Here is a 24,401-nt window from a genome sequence, read left to right as displayed (position 1 = left end):
CCAGCTTGTGGTTTGTTCATCTCTACTGTCTGCCATGTCGAAAAACCCTCAGCTTTTATAAGCACGACGATTTATCATTTGGAAGAGAGAGAGAAAATAAAAAGAAAGACTCCATCTTTTAAAAACCCTTGGACTCTGCAAATTTTGCTGGTTGCTTTTAAACCATTAGATATGAGATGCCAGATATTGGAGGCCAGCCTAATTGGGAGCTGTAGTTCTTGTCTACCGTAGCTGTGCTTTCGAGAAGTGTTTCTGACAGTCTCTCACCACCCCACCACTTGCTTCCAACTGTAGGGATCTGCTTCTCCATAGCAGTCACAAGAAACACTTCAGTCCTACTTATAAACGTTAATTAGTTTGAAGAAGAGAAACAGGATTTGTGGTTCTTAAAATAGCTGCAGATATAGAAGGCCACATCCCCGGTGTTGTAATCTGGATGCTTGGTAAAGATGCCACTGTGAGGCTTGGCACGGATCCTCTGCCCAAGTTTATGGCTAGCGTCTTCCAAACTGGCAAGCTAGTGTGTGCATTTAAGGGAAGAGATTGGTCCTCATCCCTACACTTAGCTATTTTAGATGTGACCCCTGTGTCTTCCGTGGTCTGGCCACAGGTTGTACCAGCTGTCTGTGAGCCATCTTTCCATTAATGTTGGAAGCCTGCTCAAATCACATCTGACCTGTGATTACAGTGGTAGGACTACTCGGTGTTGGTGGAGTGACCAGGCAATGGAGTCTCTGAGTAATATTCCAGATATGAAGCTCACACATGCAATAGCAGCCTTCCCTTTGGAGGTCGAAGGCAGACGAATTATGAGTTCAAGCCCAACCTGAGCTGTGTTGTGAGTTTGAGATCAGCAGGGAGACCTTGAGTAGCAGTCTGGCTGTGCTACTGGCTGGCTCCTTGATGCATGCTATGGGCCAGGTGCCGTATTGAGCCTGTGGCTGCACAGATAATGTGTGTGCAGCTTCCTGCCTCGCCTCAGCTCAGGGCTGGGTTCCACTGCTGTGCTGGTGTTTTAATTTTTTATGTGTGGAGCTGTTTTGCTTGTGTCTATGCTTTGCCCACAAAGGCCAAAAGCGAGCTTTGGGTCTCTGGAGCAACAGGTATTTGTGAACTGCCATGCTGGTGCTCAGAATCAAACCCGGGTCCTCTGGAAGAGGAACCAGTGCTCCTAACTGCAGAGTCCATCTCCTGGTTAGTTTTAACTGTCAACATGACATCACCTGAGAGGCGCGTCTCCACTGAGGGATTTCCTAGACAGATTGGTCTATGGGGGATTGTCTCGACTGTTAACTGAGGTTGGTAGACATAATTCTTCGTGAAGGCGATACCGTTTCATGGGCTAAACCCTCAAGTGTTTGAGATCAATGAGGAGTAGTCAAGCACACGCACCAAGCAAGCACTGTTTGGAGGGAACCAGCTGCCTAAGCCCTGCCTTGACCCCTCTCAGTGACGGATGTAACCTGGACTTGTAAGCTGGACAAACCCCTCCCTCCCTTAGATCCCTTCTGTCTGGATAGTTCATCCTAGTCACTGGTGTTAAACCAGAAGCGCTGTGGAGGGCCCTTCCTGCCCCCGGGGTCCATCAACTCTGTTGTTTTCGCGCAGCAGTCAGTCTCGGGCTACCAGCCAGGGCCCCACTCCAGCAATGGGCAGTCCCTAGACAGGTTACAGATTATAGAAGCCCCAGCAAGATTACTTACCGTGTGAGCGTGGTCGCACCCCACACGAGGTCTGTTGGGTTTGGGAGTCTGTGTGTGTATTATAAGGACTTACTTGTCTCCAAATAAACTGGTTTTAGCCCATGCTTGGTAGTTGAAAATATCTGTCCTTGGCACTTGTTAGGAGTCCTCGGGTCACCTTATACTGCACCTTAGATGGGGGAAGTTTAGTACCCTCTCTATGGACAGTGCATTCATTTGGATTTATGTTTTCTCTTGTAGTTTGCTTCACACTTAAGACATTTTTGTAATATTTCCCCGCCCCTCCATTTCCCATTAAACTGTGTGGATTAATCTGCATTAAGAAAATCACCTTCACACAGCGTAATGTTGACTTGGCACACCCCTGACTGCCTGTAAGCCTCTTGTGAATTGGAAGTCACATGGAACTGTAAGTGGGACTTGTCCTTCCAGCCAGCCCCTGACATGCCATCTAGGTGTTTTATTTATTTTATTACAAGCCACAAGCCTAGGTTGGGCGCTATTCTAACTTATTTCCCAGCCATAACGTTCCTCGTTACTTGTTGTTTTCCTGGTCACGTGCCTGTGGTCCATCTCTCATTCTGGCTTGCACTATTCTCCCAGTCCTCTCCCCCCACCCACCCCTCCCCCGAAACCCCCTCACTCGGTCCTCTAGTCCCACCTTTCTCCCTCTACTGCCCAATCACAGGCTCTAGCCATCTATTGACCAGCATCACTTGGTGTGCCCAAGGGGCTGCTGTCAGTTGGGGGCTGCCAGATCTTGAGGGCAGGTAGTTAGAATACAAATAGCATCAGACCAAGCAGATCAGACCAACCAATCAGAGCTGGGGGCCTTGCCTCCACCTAGCGTCAGAATGATTTGAGAATAAGATAAAGGAGTAACGAGAACCTCACGGAAGAGGTAAGACCAGAGAGAGAAGCGTCTTCAGGCAAGAATCCAGAGTGAGGTTTTCCCTGCAGCCCACATGCAGGGCTGCGAGGAACCAGAGTCAGGCCTGTAAGCAGCAGAAATGAGCAGGCAGTGGGTGTCTGGGCCCCCTCCGCGCACTGTCTTCCTCCAGATTCAATAGTCACCAAAGGCATTCTCTCTCCTCCAGTAGACGATGCCCCAATACCGTGTGGTTGTGCTTAGCTCCTGGGGTGAAATGAGACTCAGGGAACAGTGCTCCTTGCAAACAGAAGCAGGCTCAGGTTCCAACGGTAGTCCCCCATGTTTAGCTGTGGGATGCCAGGTGAGCCCCCCTCCCAACACTGCTCCTCATCCACAGAAAGAGACATAACGCTGGGCGGATGTGAAAGTTAAGAGGGCTAATACACAGATGTGCCGCCTCCGTGAGTGCTCAGTGTATAAGAATAAGGCAGGTGACACAGCAACGCACACAGACGTCCTTGGTAAACGGCACCGATTTACATAAATTGCTTCCATATAAGTATAGAGAAATACTGTTATGTTTATGATGGTTTTAGCTAATCTGGAATTCTTTTGGCTGTTAGCACTACTTATTTTGATAGTGGGGCACCTGGTGCCTGCTCCCACCCTCCTCCTTGTTACAAAGAAGGATTACAAGCCAGAAGGAAAGGAGAAATTAAATTCATGAGAAACCTCTGTGCATCGAGTGGCCATTCTCTGACACTAGCTATTTTTATAGGTCCTCCTAGAAGCTGTCACATAATTCTGTAGCAGCCATTTCAAAGTATTTGCGCCAGTTAATTTATGCTGAGAAGTCATTGGTGGGAATTTGACACAGGCCTGGCATATCCGTAAGCCATCAGGCTTCAAGGGACAACACCCTGTCCAAGGCAGCCTGTGAGGAACATGCAGGAATGAGAAGGAGTGGGCACCCATGGCTTCTTGATGGCTCCTCTGCCCTCCCTGTCATCATCACCACTGGATTTAACTGAGAGTTACTTTAGTCAGGACCATAACCCTACCGAGTATACGATGCCATTTGACTGTTTCCAGGTTCGCCGTAGGACTTGGGCAGAGGGGAGGATTGAACCAGGCTTAGCTCATGCCAGATCCCACATTAGCCTCATTGGGAGCTGAGGGGACGCTTCTCCATGCCCAGAGAAGGTCCCGTAAAGGTCCGTGTGGCATTTGTGCGGGAGTTACTTGGTATTGATCAACAGTTTCTCTCTTCCTGGCAAACATCACTGCTAATGTGTTGCTCCAGACTCCTTGCCCTTTAAAACTAATATTTCTCTTCTTCCCTTGATCTGTGCAATGTGGGAACTGACCCAAGCTGCAGGGCACTCTCTCTACAATCCATACCACCTTGTGTTCCTAGGGAGGATTCTGTCTCTGATCTCTAGATATGCTGGTCATTGCCAGAAAGAATCCCTAAGTCACCTTACTTTTGCTCATGATTTTGGAAGTACAAAACTGGGTTGGCTCTGGTGCTCTTGGGCCTGTGGTGAGCCAGCACATTGTGCTGGAAGGCACGTGGAGGAATCTGCTCTTCTTACAGGGACTGGTGCTCTGCCTCTGAGGTTAAAAGCACACGCTACTCTTGCAGAGGACCTGGGTTTGGTTCCCAATACCCATGCAGGGTGGCTCGCAACCACCTAAGTCCAGCCCCAAAGCATCCGACACCCTCTTCTGGCCTACACACAGACACACAGATATTTGATAATGCCTGTGCATTATTAAAAGTAAATCTTTTTAAAAGTGAACCAATGACCTAACTTCCTGCCACTAGGCCCCACCTCTTAAAAGTCCCTCTACTTTCCAATAACACCAAGCAGAAGACCGTGCCTTTTAAATTTGGGGATTTTGTCTATTTTGTGTTTGTTTTGTTTCATCTTGGACATAGGGCATCACTATATCTGTCCAAGATTGTCCTGGAACTCGCAATCTTCCCATTTCTGTCGCCTGAGTGCTACAATTACAGGTGTGCATTGACGCACCCAGCTGGAGACCAGTCCTTTGCACACAGGAGCGCGTGGGTGAGGGCTGACTGACAGGAGCATGAGGGCCCAGATCTATGGCGTCCCTGAAAGCCCACCCCAGAGGGAGGTGACGTGCAAAAGCCGTGTCACTGGAGCTCTTGAGAGACTGGCAAGTAGCTTCACCAGAGAGTCTCCTCTCCCTGCAACTGCACACTCACTCCTCATGTAACTGTGGGGACAGGGCTGGTATCCTTAGAGTCTGGGGAAACACTGCCTCCTCCCTCCATAAGGGAGTACTTCAGTCTGGAAGAAACAGCTCTACAACAGGAGCATTATTTAATATGACCGTGTAGACCAAAATGATGACTAACAGAAGACATGGTTGTTTGTTCAGAAACATCAGAAAAAGCTTTGTGTAACTCAGATTTCTTCTGCAAGTGGGGCCTGGCTGTGAAGACCCAGCAGGCTTCTTCTCTGTCACTGGCAGGTCCAAGCCGATGATGGCAGATTTTGGAATGGTGGCTTTCACACCACAGACCCTGCGTAGGTCACCTGAGCTTCCTGAACGCCCATTTCTCTTTGTGTTCCAATGTGTATAATGTATGTCTGTGTGTGCATATGTGTCTGAGTGTGCACACACATGTATGTGCACATTTGTGGAGGTCAGAGGTTAATAACGGGAGTACTCCACATCAGTCTCCACACTATTTTTGGAGACAGGTCCTTTATTGAACCTGGGACTCATCAGTTCCAAAGCCTTAAGGATTCTCTTCCCCCACGCCCCCTTGTCAGATGAGAGGTGGGTACCACTGCTCCAGCTTTCTGTGTGGGCACTGGGAATCCAAACAGGTCCTCATGCTTGTGCCCCAGGCACTTTACCCCATGAGCCACCTCCCCTACCCCTGCTTCGTGTCCATCTCTCACAGGATCCACCACAACTGTGAAAGCGGTTCATAAATCATGAACATCATGCGAAATGTTAATTGCTACACTCATTGTGGCTTCATTGTCCTTACTAGTAAACGTGTCATTCAACCAGTCAGTTTCAGAGTCTCTAGAGTTTTTAGCTTAATACTAGGCGTGTGAGAGTAAAAGCTTATCGAAGGAATTAATTAGCAAATCATCAATTTCCTCCAAAACTGACCCTGAAGCTTAAACTTGGGTCTTATCCCAAGCTAGGAACACAGTAGTCCCCAACTGAAAACGCACTGGGTGAATGAAGGAAGATTCTGTGCTCACTGCTGCTGCCTAAGGTGTTAGTCACTGGGGCACTAAGCCTACTAATTAGAGTTCACGTAATGTTACACACTCAGGACGCAGACGAGGATGCCCGCATTAGGTGGGAGATCGGCCCGGCTGGCCTGTTCATCACCCTCACTGCCAAGATGCCACATTTCTGGGGCAGATGCTCTTGCTGAGAAATTCCAGGGGGGGAGTGTGCCTAGGGGATCAGGTCCTGAGCTTGCATCACGTGACATTTCTGTCTGCACTCCCTTCACACGGGCTGCGGGGAACTCAGAAAACCCACTCCCTGCTTGCCTCTCCGTGTTGTCGATGCAGCAGTGGTGGCATGTGCTCCCTCGCACTGTGAAAGGCCACATGTTTGGCAGGTAGATTAGGGGAATGGACGATGGAGCTCCAGATCCCTAAATCCAGTCTGCTCAGTCACTTCCAGCTCTGTGACCTTGGGCAAGGTCGGCCTTCAGGCCTCAGCTCTGACCCACCACATCCACTCACTGCAAGGGTCCAGATTACACGTTTATGAGGCCCAGAGCCCGGCATGTGGAAGGGGGCAGAGTAAAGCAGCATGAACACCCAACACTTTTAGAGTCCTTAGACGTGGGAGATGTTACTCAACCAACAGTACCCACCATGTATAATTACTACCGTTTGCTAATTATAAAAAGGATCGTAAGGTTTCCATTTTCTCCATCTTTGTAATATTGAGGCCATATCATCTTTTGATGAATATTGACTAAAAGGAGGCCAGAGTTCCAGTCGATGACAATCCTTTCTTTACTGTCATTTCCACTGGCCAGGACAGAGAGCTGTCCCGGAGTCCTTGCTCTGACTCTTTCTCGGCATCACTGCGTTCTCACTGGGTAAACGCAGCCTAGGCTTTCTCTCCTCTGTAAAATGAGGGAGACTTGTGGCTACTTCATAGGGCCATGGAGAGGGCCAAGTAAGTTACTCATCTAAGGGCTTGGGGTATGGCTTCACACATCGAAGGACATCAAGGTCTGTACGTGGTGGCAAAATAAGTGCTCATTAAACACAAGTTCCCCCACTCCTTTGCACTATTCTCTCCCCTTCCGACTTCCCCTAGCACCCATCACTGTGACTAGGCTTCCCAGCTGAGGAGCTCCGCTAATGACACAATCATGTTGGGGACAGAGGAGAAACCCCATAGCCTGAGCAACTTCTGCTAGTGGCACCTGTCACCCACTACCAGGAGGCTCACCATCAGGATTCCAATACTTGACTCCTCATGTACAGGCAGCTAGGGCAGGGGCTGGCTGCCAGGCTCCCTTCCCGGAAACAATTTCCACCGGGACCTTGTCCACCGCCACTTCCCTTTTCATTGTCATGAAGTAATGGAGTCAAAGTCCTCCAGCCAATAGCAGCACACAAAACGCCTCTGCACCTGTGTGGCAGCCTCATTCAAATTGCAGAATTATATTTTTCATACTCTCAGGGCTTCTCTTTCTGAATTAAGAAAAAAAAGCAACAAAAAACTTTGTTTTATTTAGCTATTTGGAATTGGACTCTTTCTCTTTTTTTTTTTTAAAGATTTATTTTATTTATTAGATATAAGTACACTGTAGCTGTCTTCAGATACACCAGAAGAGGGCATCAGATCTCTTTACAGATGGTTGTGAGCCACCATGTGGTTGCTGGGAATTGAACTCATGACCTCTGGAAGAACAGTCGGGTGTTCTTAACCGCTGAGCCATCTCTCCAGCCCGACTCTTTCTCTTAATACAGCAGTTTTTTGTTTGTTTGTTTGTTTATTGGCGAGAGTCGGGGGTGAGACATGAGCCATAGCACGTGTGTAGTGGTCAGAAGAAATCTTGTGAGGGTCACTCCTTCCCTTCCATCATGTCGGTTCATAGCATCAGGCCCGGCAGCAGCCGTCTTTGCTGGTCCTCTCTCCAGCCCCCTCAGAGTCTTCCTGAGTCTTATACACCTGCTCCCAGAAATCAAAGACAGCAATCTGACATTTGTTTTCTCTTTCCTTGTTGCCTTGGAATGAAGAGACGTGCTAATAAACTGGCTTTCAAAACACAAAACAAAACACTCCACACTCCTCCGCTCGTGTTTGCGTTTTCCCCACGGTGTAAATACTCTTCCACAGTGGCTCTTAACAACCAGCTTAGAAAGGGTCTTGAATATTCATAGGCTGCTCATAAGGGAACAGAAGCACGCAGCGTGGAATGGACAAGCCACCAAACCCCGGTGGTCCCGACTTAGGGATTCACTCAACACTTGACAGCTGGCTTACCCGGGATAGGGGGATTCCTGGAGCTTCCTTCTGTGGGGGTCAGTGACCTCGTGCGAGTGATGACAAATACAAGAGAGAGTGGCATGCACGCCAGGAGCCTCAAACTCAAGGGCCCCATCGACGACCAAGGAGTAGGTCGAGCCTCTGACAGGCACCTGAATCTGCCACCATAGCTTGGCTGCATCTGGGAACCAACTGAGAATGTCACTGATGCCTGCAGCAGCCAAACCAGAGTTCCTGAAGATGTCAGGCGGCTGTGGATGGGCAGCACGTCTGCCACCTCCCAACCGTTGTGCACGTGGCAGCAGCCCCTTACAGCCTGGCGCCGTATGGCAACCTGGTTACCGTTCTTTGGGCTCTCTTGGCTGCTGTTCACAGTCTTTCTCAACCCTAATGGCCTGGCCTCTAGGTACCACTTCTTCAGACAGTTCCCTCTCTAAGCATGTCCCCCACTCCTGGTTTTGTCTTGCTGTCCGCAGTGGGCTTCAAGTGTGTTTTGTTCCACTTTTGTCTCTTAAGTGAGGTTGGCTCTGCTGGGGGTTCAAGAATTTTGGGATTCTACCTCCCATGTTTTTCACTACTGTTGGAGATCCTAAGCGTGACGTCCCCTCTCTCATCTTTGGCAATACTCTTCCCTCTACCCATGATGCCCCTCTGTTTCCAGCAAGTGACCTTTCACCTCCCCAAAATCAGCTCAAGCTCATCTCCTGAAGCCCTCTTTGCCTAAGAAATGGGGCACACGCTTGCTTCTTGAGGGTTTAGAGTCACCTAAGAGACAAGCCTCTGGGCATGCTGGGAAGGGGCATCTGGATTATGTTAATTGAGGTGGGAAGACCCATCTTAACTGAGGATGGCACCAACTGTAGTCCTAAACTGAATGAAAAGGAGACGTGGGCATTCGCCTCCCTGTGCTTCCTGATTGTGGATGCAATACGCAGATGCCCGTTCACCAGAATGGGCTGTTTCCTCAGACCGTGAGCCAAGATTAATTTCTTCTTTGAGTTTCTTAGGTCAGATATTTTGTCTCAGCAACACATAAGGCAAAGCAGGACCCCTGCGCCCTCCCTTGGCACGATTCCCGCCCTTAGTTGTTTATCTGCCTGTCCTGACTAGGCAAGTATTTATGCGGTGATTTTCCCGGTGACCCGGAAATGAGCGAGCTGGGCTGATGGACTAGAGACTCCCGGCTGAGCCTTCCTGGGTCAGAGCTGCATGGGAGTCATCTGTAGCCCTGGCTCTCTATACAGAGTCATGCATGCAACCTTGGGGTTTGCTTGGTTGTTTTGTTGTGTCCTCATGTTGGAAAGGCAGATAGAAGGAAGGGTGGCTGTGAGACATTCCTTACTTGTGTGTGTACTCAGGACTGTGACTCAGAGGGCTAAGGGGACTAACTGACTTCCAGAAGTTTCATAGGGAGAGTCCAATCCTACAGCAGGACTCATTCGTGGGCATCACACCTTGGGCCATGTTCTTTAAAGGACTTGACATTGACTTTGAAATAAAAAATTTTCTCTGAAAGTGTCCAGGACGAAAGCAATAAACGGAGGGTGAGTACAGGAGGTCGAAGTACTTAGGATCACCCAGGGGTGTTTTCAGTTGTATTTTTCTGGGGAGAAACCAGCTAGCGATGGTTCCTGACTTTGCTCAGTGTGTGTATGTGTGTGTGTGTGTGTGTGTGTGTGTGTGTGCGCGTGTGCACTTTGGTACAAAGTGTGGAACCCAGGACCTCGCATTCACCAGTGCTGGACAAGCACCGAGCTCTGTGCTCAGGCCCTAGTGTGCACTTAGTAAAGTAGGTAGCACACGAAGCTTAGGGATGAGCTGCTAACATCAGATCTCCTTCAGTGAAGAAACTGATGTCCCATCTCTCTAACTCCTGAAAACTAATTGGGAGTGTTTGCCAATGCCTCACTGCCCCAGGACTCGACACACCGTTGTCATTACTGATTACTGTTAGCTGTACACGTGGTGCAATCTGAAAGACCTTTGCAAATGCTCTTTCTCAAAGAAGGAAACTCAGCCTCAGGAACGAGATCACTGCCTAAGCTCCCACAGCCTGGTAAGGCCAAGCCAGGCCCACGCTCAGTTCCTGTTTGTTTGCTTGCTTTTGTTTGTTTTATTTTCCCCACTGTGCTGTGCTTGCTCAGTGTGTGCTCCCAGAGCTCAGGACCCTGTGTGCGATGGGCGACAGCCGAACTCTAAGCCCCACCCCAGATGCCTCTGGCTCACTGATAGCATTTTATGACACAGGAATTTGTATGTTAGCTAAACAGCACATGGAAAATAATGAAAATAATTTAAAGACATGCACAAGAACGTTATAAATTTGCACTAAGTGCCATTAATACTTCTCTAGTATTATGTAGCCTTTCCGCTTGAGTTCACTTGAAAAAATAAATTCAATATTTCCTTGCTCTACTGGTGAAGCCCTAAATTCTAAAATTACCCCAAGGGCAGGAGTTGAGCTCTCCAGCGATTACTCCTGGTGTAACCAGCTTTCCTGGGCTATATTTATCACTTAGCTAATTTGGTCATAGGTTTTCTTCCTTCCAGGAAGACGGTAATTGTATGGAATCACTTTGGATAGGGATTTATGAACATCACATTAATTTGGTCTCTTTTGTTCTCTCACGATTAGCTATTTATAAACTGAAGATGGATTTTTATTCTTTGAGCAGACATGGAGAAAGAAATGGCTGGGATTATAGAACCACTCACGTAACAAGCATTTTCCAAACCTCTCCCATGTGTGGGGCAAATTTCCAGGGGCGCTTTAGAGCCAGTACCAACCTGTGTGGTCTCACAGGCTAAAGAAAGGGTTAGACCATCAACAAAACATGAAGGAGAAGATTAACTAAAAGCCACTGGTATGTGTCCCAGCTGGGGCTTGCTGTTCTGGGACCTGGAACGCCCCCAGAGGCTCAGGAACAAGCTTAGTTCTAAGCCTGTCAGGTGGAGGAAGCTCTAAGAAGTAGGGACCAGTGGGAGGTCTTGGGCCTTGGAGGACAAGCTTTCAAGGGGGGTTCTGGGACTCCAGCCCCTTCCTCTGTGTCTTTATTTCCTGGTTGCCATAGAGAGAACAGCTTTCCCACCACACCGTGCTACCTCCTACAGGCCCAGAAGCAGACTATGCCCAATCATGATCTGTAACCTCTAGAACATTTACTCCAAATAGGCTTTTAAGCACATTATCTCAGGTGTTTTTTGCAGTGAAGGAAAGCTGACCAAACACAGTTAGCCATGTAGCCAGATGTGGATTATATCCATAATCCTAGGACTTAAGAGGCCGAGGAGGGAGGATTGCCTGGAGTTCAAGGTGAGCCTGGGCTGTGGACCAAGGCCCTTGCTTCAAAACATAAATAAACATGAAAAAAAAATACTTAAGGCTTTTTTTAGGTCACAATTTGGGTTGTTCAAAGGCACAGTGATGGCAACAGCTGAGTTCTGGTAAGGATCCTTTTATAGAGAGTGGAGACAGTGGGAGAAAGTGGTCAGGCCTTGATACACAGAGTGTATGTAGGGCACAGCCAGTTTCAGGTTCAAATCACACTCTCCTGAGAACAGCCCTAATCCCCACCAAGGGCATACCCCAACCAGCCTCCGGCCCTGCCACTAGATCCTACCTCCGTAAGGCTTACTACTTCCCAAGCCACTAATCTGGGGCCAAGCCCCCAACACACGGGTCCTCAGGAAATAAACCATGCCCAGACATAGCAGGCAGGACAGGACCGTGAAGGGAACCAGCAGGCATCCTCTTTATTTGAGGTGATCCTTGCACAGGAGGAGACAGACAGATTCATACTCTGTCTTCTGAGCCTCTGTAGGTCTGATCTGACCTATTTCCACCATCCTTGGAAACCATGAGACCTGTGAAGCAGCAATCTTTCCTTTGCTAATCTACAATAAACTCTCTCACTACAAAGCAAAAGGCTTTTGTTTTCTGTTAAAATGATTTGAACATCAGCGAGCAGATGAGGTGAGAGTCTAGGGAAGTGGGGAGCCTCTCCTGTTCTTCAGGATCGGCCACAGAGATCTAGTCCATCGATTAACCTGGAGGGCCATTGTGATCCGTGCACCTAAGGAGAGTTGGGCCACTCCGTCTGTGCCTTGAGGAAGGAAGTAAACAACTGAATCGCTGTTGGGCTCTGGCAGTAGCAGGCCACACACCCTCTGGGCACCTTCTGTGGATGCTCCCTAAAAGACTGGTGGGCCAAAGTCATGCAAGGCGTGTTGAAATTAGCATTTCTCAGCCCACACTATAGCTGAGTGCCCTGTGACCTTCAGGACTGCGAAGGCTGAGTGATTGGCCTGCTGGACACCATTCCAAATTCTGTAGCTGTAGCTTAAGTGGCTGTGGGGACACTGACAGTTCACTCGTTTAAGGGCCATCGGACTCCAATCCTTAGCAGTGGACGGAGTCGTAGAGGCTAAGTAAGGGGCACAGAGCTTGTTCTAAGTCAGTAGAAGCCCTGGTGGCATAAACTGGTTTTTAGTTGCTCTGGAACCAGCTGGTGGAGACAGGCGTGGCATCTGAAGAGTTCTTCCTGTATAGAGCAGAAGCCTAGGGGAATATAGGAGCAATCCGAAGTAGCCATGTGGATGGGCAGAGAGAGAGAGGGAGTGCTAGGAAGGTTCATGATTTGTTTGGAAGCAAGATATGCAAGCTCCCTGCCATGGAGTTGGGGGTGAGGAAGGCATGGAGGGAGCTTGGTCTGTGTCCTACAGAAAACAGTGACAGGCCCCAAGATGGGCAGGATCAGTGTGAAGCTAGGTTCCTGAAGGACACGTAGACATGACACAAAAGCCCTGACCCCCATCCCTGCTCTGCTCAGCTGGCTGGTGTGGAGCCTGGACCCACCAGGGAAGAGGCCAGGGACTCAGAACGAAGGCTTGAGAGCAGAGCAGTTTCCGTGAGGGCGACAGCAGGAAGAACAGCTTCACAGGAAGAGAGTCATCCCCGTTCTGGACAGGTCAGCTGTAAAGCGCATGTCAGCGCTCAGTAAATGTCACTATTATCACTGCGCTCATCCTCACCGGTTTCACAGCTGTCGGCTCATCCGTCAGCAGCAGACACTGCTAAAGGTGAGGTCTTCTGGGGAAAGCCCTGCAGCAGAGAGGAAGGGAGGCAGCCCTACCCGCACAGAGGCATTTGTGGGTGCCCGGCTCTCACGTGTGTGACAATGTGTCGATTTGAAGGTGTCTCGAAATTAACTGCAATTTCAGAAGCAAGGCGCGAGCGCTAGCGATGCCTGGCCACCCTGAGGTCCCTACTTGAAAGCTCTCACACACACTAAGACAATGACAGGCACTGCGCAGTTAAAATGTTTTAATGGGGAAAAATGGATGCGAACAGCAGAATCTTAAATGCATTAGTTTTCGACATTGTGAAATTAATTGGCTCCCAAATATAGCCCTCTCCTGTAGTACGTGGAGCTCTGAAGAGCCTCCAGTTTTCTCACCGCCTGTAGCCAACATCTCTGGGATCCGTGGTGAATAAAGGCCTCTTTGTTTAATTAGAGTTGAATAGTGTTTGAATAAGTTGGTAATCCAATTAAAATTATATTTGCAGTTTATGCAAAATAAAAAAAAGTGACTTGTTCAGCAAATGTCTTATAAAACTTGCTCTGTAGCCTGCAGTGAGCTGGAGGCAGGGTTTCAGGGTGGCCTAGGAAACAGGCCGCCTGTCAGAGAGCGAGGGCCTCCAGTGTGACACCAGCAGGCAGCGTAGGGGGTGATGACTCAAAGTGCTCTCAGGGCACAGAGGAAAGTGTTTGCTCTGCCTCCAGAAGGGGATTCTTGAAGTGGGCTTTGAAGAGAAGAGGAAGATGCCACTCTAAAAGGGAGTCCACTTAGGCCACCATGATGGCCAAGGGATAGAGAAGACCTGGAGTGCTGATTGAGGCTCCGGACGAGTGTGACAGGCACCTCGGCAGTCCCCATGTCTGATCAGGTGCAGACCAGTGGAGGGAGCAGGAAACACGGATTCCAAGGAACTAAAAGAAAGATGAAACAAAGAGGGTTAGGAATGCAGCTTAAAGGTAGAGCCCTTGCCCTGTGTGGACAAGGGCCTGGGTTCGATCCTCAGTGAGAGGTGGGGGAGGGGTGGAGAAAAATAGGTCAGAAGCACATCACTCAGAGGGGAAGATGGGGCATTCAGTAAGGAGGGCTAGGGAGAGTGGGGCGCCCTATTAGCACACAGTTGTACATCATTAAAAAGAGGTCTATGACTATCAATCACAAACTCAACAAACGAACAACTTTTGTCCATATCTGTGCTTTCAGAGACTGGGTAGCCATCTGAGTCTTTGCTGATGTCCCAGGAGCAAGCTCGCATGTTGGGACCAGCGAGGAAGGGAGCTAGCCAAGTGGTCGGTGCCAAGAAGGGACTGACCCTTCTGCACAGGCCACCTTTTCACGTAGTACAAAAGACTCTCTGGCCTTTAGCTCCCACCAAGGAACCCCCACACCGCCAGCTATCTTACCTGCTTTGCCTCCCCCTCCTCCAGCTGAGGCTCCCTGCGCCTTTTCCTTGCTCCTGGCTCCCAGCTGATGACGTGCCTTTTAGGGCCACAGTTGCATCAGCTGACCCAGGCTGGGCTGGGCTGGGCGAGCACCAGAGATTCCCTCCATGCCCAGAGCAGGCACCTTTTGTCTGTTTCCTGCTTTTACAAAGTGAAACATCTATATTATTAATCATGAAACATTTTATCTCTCCAGACAATACAGTGGATAACTGTGTAATCTCCATAGATGGACTTGATTTATCTATTTCAGATTTCTGGGTTTTCTTTTTTAATTTTGAAAAGTTAATTGCATGTATACTTTGACAGTTTTATACCTTCATATAATTTGTATAACCATCATTCAAACGTCACTTATGCTGTATTCCATAAAAAGTCACTACTCCCTGTTCTTTTTGCCAAAGACACATACATTCACAGACAGTACAGATGACTATTCTATACACCAGGGTGTTTGTTTGTGTGTTTGTTTTATCTAAATGACACAACACTGTGCCCTGTTGTAACCAGCCTCCCCAACCCCCCGCACTGTGTTTTGATGTTTACTGCATGTGACACATCTAGACCTCTGCTGGGTGTCCATTGTTCATGCCGCTGGCTACACAGTATTTCATCTGATAAACCACAGTTTCTCTGTCCCTCATTAGTTCTTAGCAAAGAGAGGTCAAGCTGCTTCCTTCACCCTTGTTGTGGCAAGCGGAGCCACTCTAAGTGACTTTCTGTGTGTCCCTGGTACCCACGTGTAAGAGGTCCTCTCTACTTCTAGAGTAGAAGTGGACTCTTTACTAATGTTACTTATTTATTATGTTATTTTATGCTATGTTATTATATTATTATGTTACTGAAAATGCTATTTTCTCACCCCAAGACTTCAAGGGACCTGGTTATCTGCTCCATTCCTCCAACCTAGAGCAATTCCCTCAATAAATATCTATTCAAAGAATGGACACACTCACCTGACACCCCAGGGTGATTGTACTAACTTGCCCTCCCACCAGTTTGTGTAAACACCCCATTTCCCACATTCTTGCCGGCACCTGGCTATGGCGTAATTAATTAATTAACAGTTGCCTGTCTGATCCACACGAGCAGCACCTCATCACCTCGTCTTCGTTTCTGGGATTACTAATGAGCCTCACTGTCTTCAAGCAGAGTTTTCGCCACTTAGATTTCCCACTCTGAGTTACCCTGGCTGCCTTCTCTGGAGCTTCTGTTTTCTTACAGTTTTGTAGACAGGTTCTCTTCACCCCGGCTAAAAAGCATCCGATGACTGGTACGACCACTGTGGCTGTGTCTTTATAGTTTGCCTGTTGGTGAGTTCTACAGGTTCTCTATTTATTTATGTATTTTTAACTCTCTTGAAGGCCTGCTTTTTAAAATAAATTTTTTAGAATAAATATTTTAGCTTTTTAAAATAAATTTAAAAACTTTTATTTTATGTGCCTTGGTGGGAGGGTGTCAGATCCCTTGGAACTGTAGTTACAGACAGTTGGGAACTACCCTGTAGATGCTAAAAATTGAACCCAGGTCCTCTGGAAGAACAACCAGTGCTCTTAGCTGTTGAAGCATCTCTCTAGCCCCTTTTTAGTTTTGATACAGGCAGTTCAGACTGACCTCGAATTCAATATGTAACCCAGGAGGTCCCTAATATACAATCCTCCTGCCTCTATGTCCAAGTCACAGTTGTGCAGGATTCTTCCTAGCCTTTTAATTATGCAGCCTTACCATGTGTTTGCTAAGATTGACAGTTTTACTTTTCCTTTTTAAATTTTTTTTTTTGTTTTTTCGAGACAGGGTTTCTCTGTGTAGCCCCTGACTGTCCCAGAACTCACTCTGTAGACCAGGCTGGACTCAAATTCAGAGATTCATCTGCTTCTGCTTTCTGAGTGCTGTTAAAGGCATGAGTCACCAGGCCTGGATCTTCTTTCTTTTTTAGAATACCATTTTATCCTTATGTTTACTATGATCATAATTTGAAGGGGGATCGTGTAGCGTTTGCCATTTCTAACTGTGCCAGTGTGATGTCAGCCATGGGTTCTGGCAGGAATCTGTGTTCAGGTTATTATGTTTGCAGTACTCGGTAAACATTCACAATTATAGATTTTTTTCATATTCTACCGATCTTTTTCTAGATAACACATCTTTGGCTCTCAAAATTATCCATTCCCTTAGGGTTTGGTTTATTCTCTTGAAAACGTTAATTGTTTTTTGTTGTTTTTTCTAATATTCTTAGATTAGAATTTTATGTTTCGCTTTGTCATTTTCTCAGGGAGAGGCATCTCTCTCTCTTCGTGGTTCGTACGGCCAAGGAGTCACCAAACATTTTGGATGACACTGTTAGATGCCAGTACAGTAGGGTGAAGACACAGAAGAGGTTTAGAAGTCTGAAAAGTCACCATTTGACAAACACTTGTCACACAATTAGTGCTACTGGTCTTGAAAGCCCTTGAAGACAGTGCTGTGGGATTGGTCAGGGCTCAGGGCTTGGGATCACATGAGCCTGGGTTACAGTTCCAGCTCCACCGTGTCACTACAAGTGAGTTTAAGGCCCCACTTCATACCTTAATGCAGGACGTTAACTGTGTGCTTCACAGAGTATCTCGGACTACATGAGGTATAAAATGCTTAGCACGGCACCCAGCATACAGTGGGGATCAATCAAATGGAGCTGTCATTATTTGAGTTCATCTTTCCACTTGTTCCCATGATTGCTTCCCGAGATAGATGATTGTTAGCGTTTGACAGATGTTTCATGCACATCTGGGAACATTTAGTAAAATATTGTAAAAATGTTGCTTTTTATTAATGTATGTAAAAGGGCTTTGATCGATGTCAAATACCATGCAGACGGAAGGGAATGCCGTTCTCCAGGATGGCTTAGGCCCAAATTCCTGTCTGCATTTGGAATTGAAAATCATGTATCACAATCATCAGAGAAACAGCCTCTGTGTCTAAAAGAGGGACCAGAGGATAGATCAAAAATATCGTTTAGCAGGAACATCTAGGCATTACCATATTAAAACACCAAGGCCATTGAGCGTCTACGTGTGTGTGTGTGTGTGCGCGCATGAGCATGCTCCCAAGTGTGTGACCATGTGTGGGGGTCAGAGGTCAAGCTCGGGTGGTGTTATTCAGGGGACACCCATCTCCTCTGTTAGGGACAGCAGTCCCTGCTTGCCCAGAACTCGACAGGTAGGCGGACTAACCAACCATACAGCCTCAGAGACCAGCCTGTGTCCCTCTGCCCAGCACTTGGGTCACAAGTGTGCGCCATACCCAACTCCTATTTTGCTTTGTTTTTTTGAAACAAGGTCTCTATGTAACTCTGGCTCTCCTAGAATTTGGTAAGTTGATCAGGGAAACCTCGAACTCACTAAGGCCTGCCTCTGTCTCCCAAGTGCTGGAATTAAAGGTGTGCACCGCCGTGCCCAGTCGACTCTTAAAATGTGGTTGCTGGGGATTGAGCTCAGGAGTCTGACTTATCGGGTCTCCATGCTTTAATCAAGTACTTTGCTGTCTGAGCCGTTTCCCCATCCCCAAACAGTAAAATCGTAAGCATGATCATGTCTGACATGCAAGATTATAGATTATTTTTCTTTAAACTTCTCTGTTTATTCCATGTTTCTCCTGTGTCCTGGTCTGGAGAGGAAGGGGGAGTCAGCTGCACATAGGAAGAAGAGCTGGGAATGTAGTCCCAGGAAACTATCTAGCCATGAGCTGGGACTTGGGGCCTTCAAAACTCGTGCCCTGACCCCTCTTTTCTCTAAACCCAACTTGGTACACAGACACAGAGGGCCCTCTCTGTCTGTCTTTGATGACTGAGCCAGATTCTTCCTAAAAGGAAGGATCTGCAGGGATCCTAAAAGGAAGGATCCCTGCTTGCTGGAAGGACCCGCCTGGATCTGAGATCCCAGGCAGGGAGACCTAAAGGCTTTGGCCACACCACCCCTTCTGTCTTCTGTTTGTTTGTCTTTGACAGTCCTCAGCGTAGTCAAGGCCAGTCAAGGAGTCTCCACCCGAGGCTGCTTTTCTCAGAAGTGGCCCAGAGAGGTGTCTCAGAGGTGGCAACAGCTCCTGCCTCCTGAGCCAGGCACTGTGCTTTGCCCTGAGCTTCTCTCTCAGCTCTTCTAGGCGCCCAAGCCAGGGCCGCCACCTTTTCCATGAACTCCCGGTTTGTGCTCTTTTCTGTCCTCGGGATCTATTGGTTCATCATTCTCTCCTTCACCATGCTTGCCCTTCACCGTGCTTACTGTCTTCTCCAGCTTGGAAAGCTCTGAGCAGCTCATAGCCTGTCTTCTTTCCTGCTCCAACTTCAACTCTACTTTCCCGTCATCAGCCAGTGCCTTTTTCCATGTCCGTGCACAGGCCTTTTGCAAGTAGTGCATGTGCGTGTAGATATACGTGCACCTATGTGTATATACATGTGTCTGCGTGTAGATGTACATGCCCCTGTGTGCGTGTGTTTACATGTGGTGGCAGAGCATGCATTTTGGTATCATCCTTGATTGTTCTTCCACCTTATGCATTGAGTTAGGGCCTTTCAATCAAATGCAGAGCTCACCGATATGGCTAGCCTTGCTAGCCAGCTTGCTCTGGGGATCCCCTGTGCCTGAATTCGGAGGCTACCTGTGGGCCACTACTCCCACCTGGCACTGACTTGGGTTCTGGGACTGCCAAGTCCAGTCTTCATGTATGCATGGCAAATGCTCTAACCGCTGAGCCACTTCCCGACCCTGGGATGGTCTTCAAAACTCCACTCGAAATGGGGTCACTGACGGCTTTTCGTTTCCCCATAGAATGAAGATCGTGTCAAGTAGCAGACAAGGTTTTCCATTGTCTAGCATGTATCATGGTTCTCAATCTGCAGTTCTTAGAGCCCCAGGCTTGCCCAAGACCTTGACAGGGTATCTGTGAGGTGAAAGCTGTTGTCATGAGCACAACACTAAGAGACTATTGACCCTTTTCATGGTACTGATGTGGGCCCAGCTGCTGTAAACAGTGAGATGAATAAAGCCTCTGGCTAAGGGTCCGTCAAGATGGTGACAGCTGGGTCGGAGGACGGCCACCCAGCTTGATGCTGTGAGGTCAGTCCCTGTGGTAGGAGGAGAGAACGCTCTTAGCGTTGTCCTCTAGCCTCCACATACACACAGCACTTGTGTGCATACATGCATAAACAGATGCAATATATTTTTTAAAGATAGTAACCGCAGACTATATTTAGTCTAAAAAATATAGTTTAAAAAATTTAAATCTCAGCCCTTGTTATACAGTTTCTGTTGGTGGCATTGGTAATATTGTGTGTGACAAATGGCCAAGTGGCAATGGCCAAGGTGCTTCTGTTGCTGTCCATGGAAAAGCCCCTTGCTTGTGTTGGCATGAGTTGTTGGTGGCCACAACAGGAAGGGCTCTCTTGAGAAGAAAACTGTCAGGCAATCTATTATCTCAAAACAAAGAAGCAAATTCCCCACTTCAAGGAAACCAGATTTAGAATCTTTAGGAAGCTTGTACCTGCCACTGTGTGCTTGTCAACTTTCCGGTAAAGAGCTTTCCTCCTGAAGTCAGAAGTCACATAGAGGACAGTGATGTCATGCCAGTGTGTGCTGGACGCACATGTGGAAGATCCCCACAAACCAGTGTCTTCCTAACATCCAAACCATGACACTGCCGTGCTCCACAGGGTAGAGGTTGGTCCAAGGCAAGTGGAGGAGCCTCGACGAGATCCGGTTTGTCAACACCACACAGGTTCTCTCTTGCCTATCACCTAACGAGGCAGCCCTCGAGGAGACGGGGTGCACACCAGGTTCTCTCATAGCCCTTCCCAAACCTTACAGCACATTCAAGGTAGAAACAGGCGGAAGGCTCTGACATACCCCCACCCCCTCTCTGGTGTATGTAAGGTGCATGCACATGTGTGCACGTGTGTGGAGAGCAGAGATCAACTTCCAGTTCTGCTCCTCATGCCTCATCCAGCTTGTCTTTTGAGGCGGGGGTCTCTCGCTGACCTGGGCCTTGCTTTAGTCCAGATAGGCTGAGCAGTGAGCTACGGGGTTCCGCCTACCCCGGCCTCCCCAGCTCTGGGATAGGAGGCTGCTCCACTGCTATTGTAGGCTATTTTAATGTGGGTTCCGGAGGTTGCATTCAAGCTCTCATGGTCACAGGGCAAACATTTTACCAACTGAGTTCACCCCACCTTCTCCAAACATCTTTTTATAAAGTCATCAAAGAGATTTGCAAGTTTCTTACAAAAATGGGATTTTCATGAACATGCTCGCTCTCATCACTGTCTTACTGACTTATCATTACTAATGCATTGTTGGAAGAATTCGTATGTTTTTAAGGGTTCTGTCTCACTTTATGTTATGGAAACTGATGGGTTGTGGGAGTATGAGGGACTTGCGAGTGCACAGCCCTTGAGAGTCACTGGTCTGAGCTCTGTACACAAAGGTCTAGCACTCCAGCCTCCCCTCACATCATTCTTAATGTCCTTGAACGTCCCCTAATCCCTTCTTTCTGCCCCACAGTCACTTTCCTCAGCCCGACTGCCCTGTGCTCCAAGGTTTCTTCTCATGCAGTTTCTTGTGCCAAAAAAAAAATGGACACCCTAACCCCAGCCCTCCCCTCCCCACCTGGGCTGTCTCTCTGCAGCACAGACTGAGAGCGCTTCTCCTTGCCAGCGTCTACTCGGCGAGCTCTCATTCCCCCCGCCCAGTAGGCTCCATGTTAATGTGTTTCCTAATGATCTCTACCTTCAGATTGAAATTCTCATTATGTCCCTCCTTTATCATCTCCCTTCTGCACCTATCTTACAAGTGCCTCCTTTGCCGCCTGTTGTATCGTATTAATCACCACCTGTCTGAGAGAAGAGAGAGGAAAAGCTAACCGACATTTTCCATGTGAGAGCAGTCAGTTCTCGGCCCTTTCTCCGAGTAAGAGGGTCTCATACCTCTTTACAGGCGCTGGGATAATTTAGTCACTGTTGTCGGTGGTTTGTTGTTTTCTTTTTTTTTTTTTTTTTTTTTACCTCCCAAGCCCAGGAAGAAAAGCATCTGGTGTTGTCACTAATGAGGCCAATTTCCCTGTCTCCTGTAGCTGGAAGCCCCTGAAGTGTGTGCCTGTTCTGCACGCCCAGCCACTCCTCTCGGTTTCTCAGTGCATCGTCTTGTTCTCTGGGCTCCAGCCCCTGTTTAGATTCCGCCCTCACCTAGGCTCAGCACCAGCGGAAATCATCTGCGTCCTTTGATTTTCCTTCGCATAGAAAAAAAATGTGGGTTATCTAGACGTCTCATCCTGCTGTGGTTCTGCGGTAGAAGGCGTGATAGGATTTGCGTATTGGAACCGAGATCTGGCTATCGGTGCCCTTGGTCGAAGAGGTCTGGTCGTGAAGCATGTCCTGGTATAAATGATGCCAGAGCCTCTGCTCCTCTCTGGACCTGGTTTTCCCTCGGTCAGCTGAACAGGTTCCAGAGAGCCCAGGAAACTCCAGGCTGCTCTTGGTGCAGAAGAGGGACACATGGTGGGAGACACGCCTGGGTCTTCTCTGCAGAGAACGCAATGCCTTAGATACCCTAAAGCATCACAAAATAATAGCCACTCTGCGCGCGTGCATATCCATTTACATACACACATATGCACGCATGAGTACATACACACATGTGCACGCGTGAATACTCTAGGCTGCCCGCCTTGTGCCGGGACCCTTGTTGATCCTGGGATGTGGTGGGGGTAAATGAGAAAGAACTCTAAAGAGTTCATCGGCTTGTGAGGGAGCCAGGCTCCAAAGCACCACCAGGAGGGTACTCTCCTGAAGGACAGAGGGAACGCAGAGCCCCTGACGAGTTAGGGCAGGAACTGGGGAGTGGCTACCAGTTAGGAATGGTGACAGTCTCCAGTTGAGGAACTTGAGGAAGCCTTTTTGAAAGGCATGATTTAGCCAAGGCTAGTGGCATATACCTGACGTCCCAACACTCAGGAGGCAGAGGCAGGAAGACTGTAAAATCTGGTGTGTGTAGTATGGGCTACACAGTAGACCCTGTTTTATAGATGGGGAGGCAGGAGATCCATTATCAAATCAAAACCATATAGCTCAATGGTAAATACTGCAAGGATCCAGAAAGGAGAAAAATCAAAGCACCCTAACCTCACTAAGGAAAGGTTCTGAGAGTGGGGGGAAGAGAAGAGGAGGAAGAAGAGGAGGAGAAGAGGAGAGAGAGAGAGAGAGAGAGAGAGAGAGAGAGAGAGAGAGAGAGAGAGAGAACTGTACACACTAAAACTTTTTGTATGAAACTCTGGAGTCGGGGTTGGGGATTTAGCTCAGTGGTAGAGCGCTTGCCTAGCAAGCACAAGGCCCTGGGTTCGGTCCCCAGCTCCAAAAAAAAAAGAAAAAAAGAAAAAAAGAAAAAGAAACTCTGGAGTCCCCTAGAATTGTGCATCTAACCCAGGGTGAGCAGAAGGTCTGGGAGGTCTGGTGGTGTAGCAGGACCCTCCCACAGGATCCTTACAACACTATTATCTAGATGTAAGCTCCCAACATTCATCTACCCTGTTTCAGTGGTTCTCGGGCATTTCAGGACTGTGTGAAACAGCGATTTGAGCATCACATAGCATCTGGAAGGCAGGGGGAGATGGTCGGGCTGAAGAAACTTCAGAGCATATCACTTCCCTTCAATAAGAAGCTCAGTCAAGAGGCTAGTTTTAATTTTTCAGCCCCTCAGCCTCCTTAGTCGTCTATCCGGGAGAGGTCCGCATACACACCAGGGTTTCAGAGGATGCCGGACAGTCTGGTGCCATGCTCTTTGCCCAAGGCACATTAGATCATTACCAAGCACTCACGGCATTTGACAAACGGGATAGCTGCCGCTCAGGCAATTTCCCAGTGAATGGCTGAGGCAGGTGGAGTGGGCAGTTAGGCGGCCTGACTGAACAGGGGAAGCTAATACTAATCATTAGGTCTTTGAACCTTACCATGTTCCCAATTAATGGGTGAAGAGAGTGAAACGAGTAATTAGATGGATTCCAACCCACTGGCTGCACTTCCCCGCTTGAGCGCCTCCCACCTCTTTACCTCTCAAGGCAGAGCAGCAACTCCAGCGCACAGACAAGCTGCGTGGGCCTCGGATACCCATAACATTAATAATCACTAGCCACGGAGAACGCAGAAAGGGCACGTAGGACAGGCCGAGCTCGGCTGGGATGTTGGCATTTGAACAGTGATGACGTACGTGCCTGCTCCATCTAAGAGACACAAAGGTCAGGATGAAGGGAAGCATGAAGTGCCACCAGGGCCACCTGGTTGGGTGGCTGGCCTGGAACAGAAGCCACCCCTGGGCTTTTCCTTCCTAGGCCAGGACTCTCCCCAGCTAACTGGCCCCAGGCGAGCTATTTTCTTCCTGTAGCAGGCGACCTTCCCAGGCTGCTCACCGGAGCTCACTGAAGTGAAATCAAATTTGAAGACTTTCACCAGCCAGCAAACATTGCCACTTGATGGTGTGCTGTAAGCTGTGGGGCATGGCTTTAGTATGCATGCGGCTGGGAAAACTCACCAGTTTATGTCTGCGCTTTGCTTTCTTCAGAATGGTCCCTTCTGGTGGTTCCCTCCAACTGTGTGAGTGAACCTGAGCTCCCAGGCCAAGCCTCAAAGGTTCAAAGCCTTCCTTTCTCCCTGGGGGACTTTGAGGGTGGCCAAGAGTGAGACTCATTTCATTTCACTCCAACTCCAGCTCGCTCTACAGCCAGCCAGGCCTCCCCTGGGTCTCAGTCTCCTCAGAGAGCAGTTAGATGAGTCACCCT

At 48.4% G+C, this 24,401-nt stretch overlaps 1 protein-coding gene and 1 long non-coding RNA gene across 7 annotated transcripts in view; one reads left to right on the top strand and one right to left on the bottom strand.

Annotated features, from left to right (window-relative positions):
* The window catches only part of Ttll11 (tubulin tyrosine ligase like 11), a 225,108-nt gene that overhangs the window by 98,497 nt on the left and 102,210 nt on the right, over positions 1-24,401 (top strand).
* Positions 13,406-23,783, bottom strand: LOC134486079 (uncharacterized). Its single transcript, XR_015684279.1, has 3 exons — positions 23,677-23,783; positions 14,577-14,756; positions 13,406-14,087 (listed from the first exon to the last, which is right to left on the bottom strand). It is a non-coding gene; the product is annotated as an uncharacterized LOC134486079 (long non-coding RNA).

This window comes from Rattus norvegicus, chromosome 3, assembly GCF_021556685.1.
Source record: "Rattus norvegicus strain SHRSP/BbbUtx chromosome 3, alternate assembly SHRSP_T2T, whole genome shotgun sequence".
Classification (NCBI taxonomy): domain Eukaryota; kingdom Metazoa; phylum Chordata; class Mammalia; order Rodentia; family Muridae; genus Rattus; species Rattus norvegicus.
The sequence above is the reverse complement of the archived record's forward strand: the minus strand, read 5'-3'. Positions and strand labels throughout refer to the sequence as shown.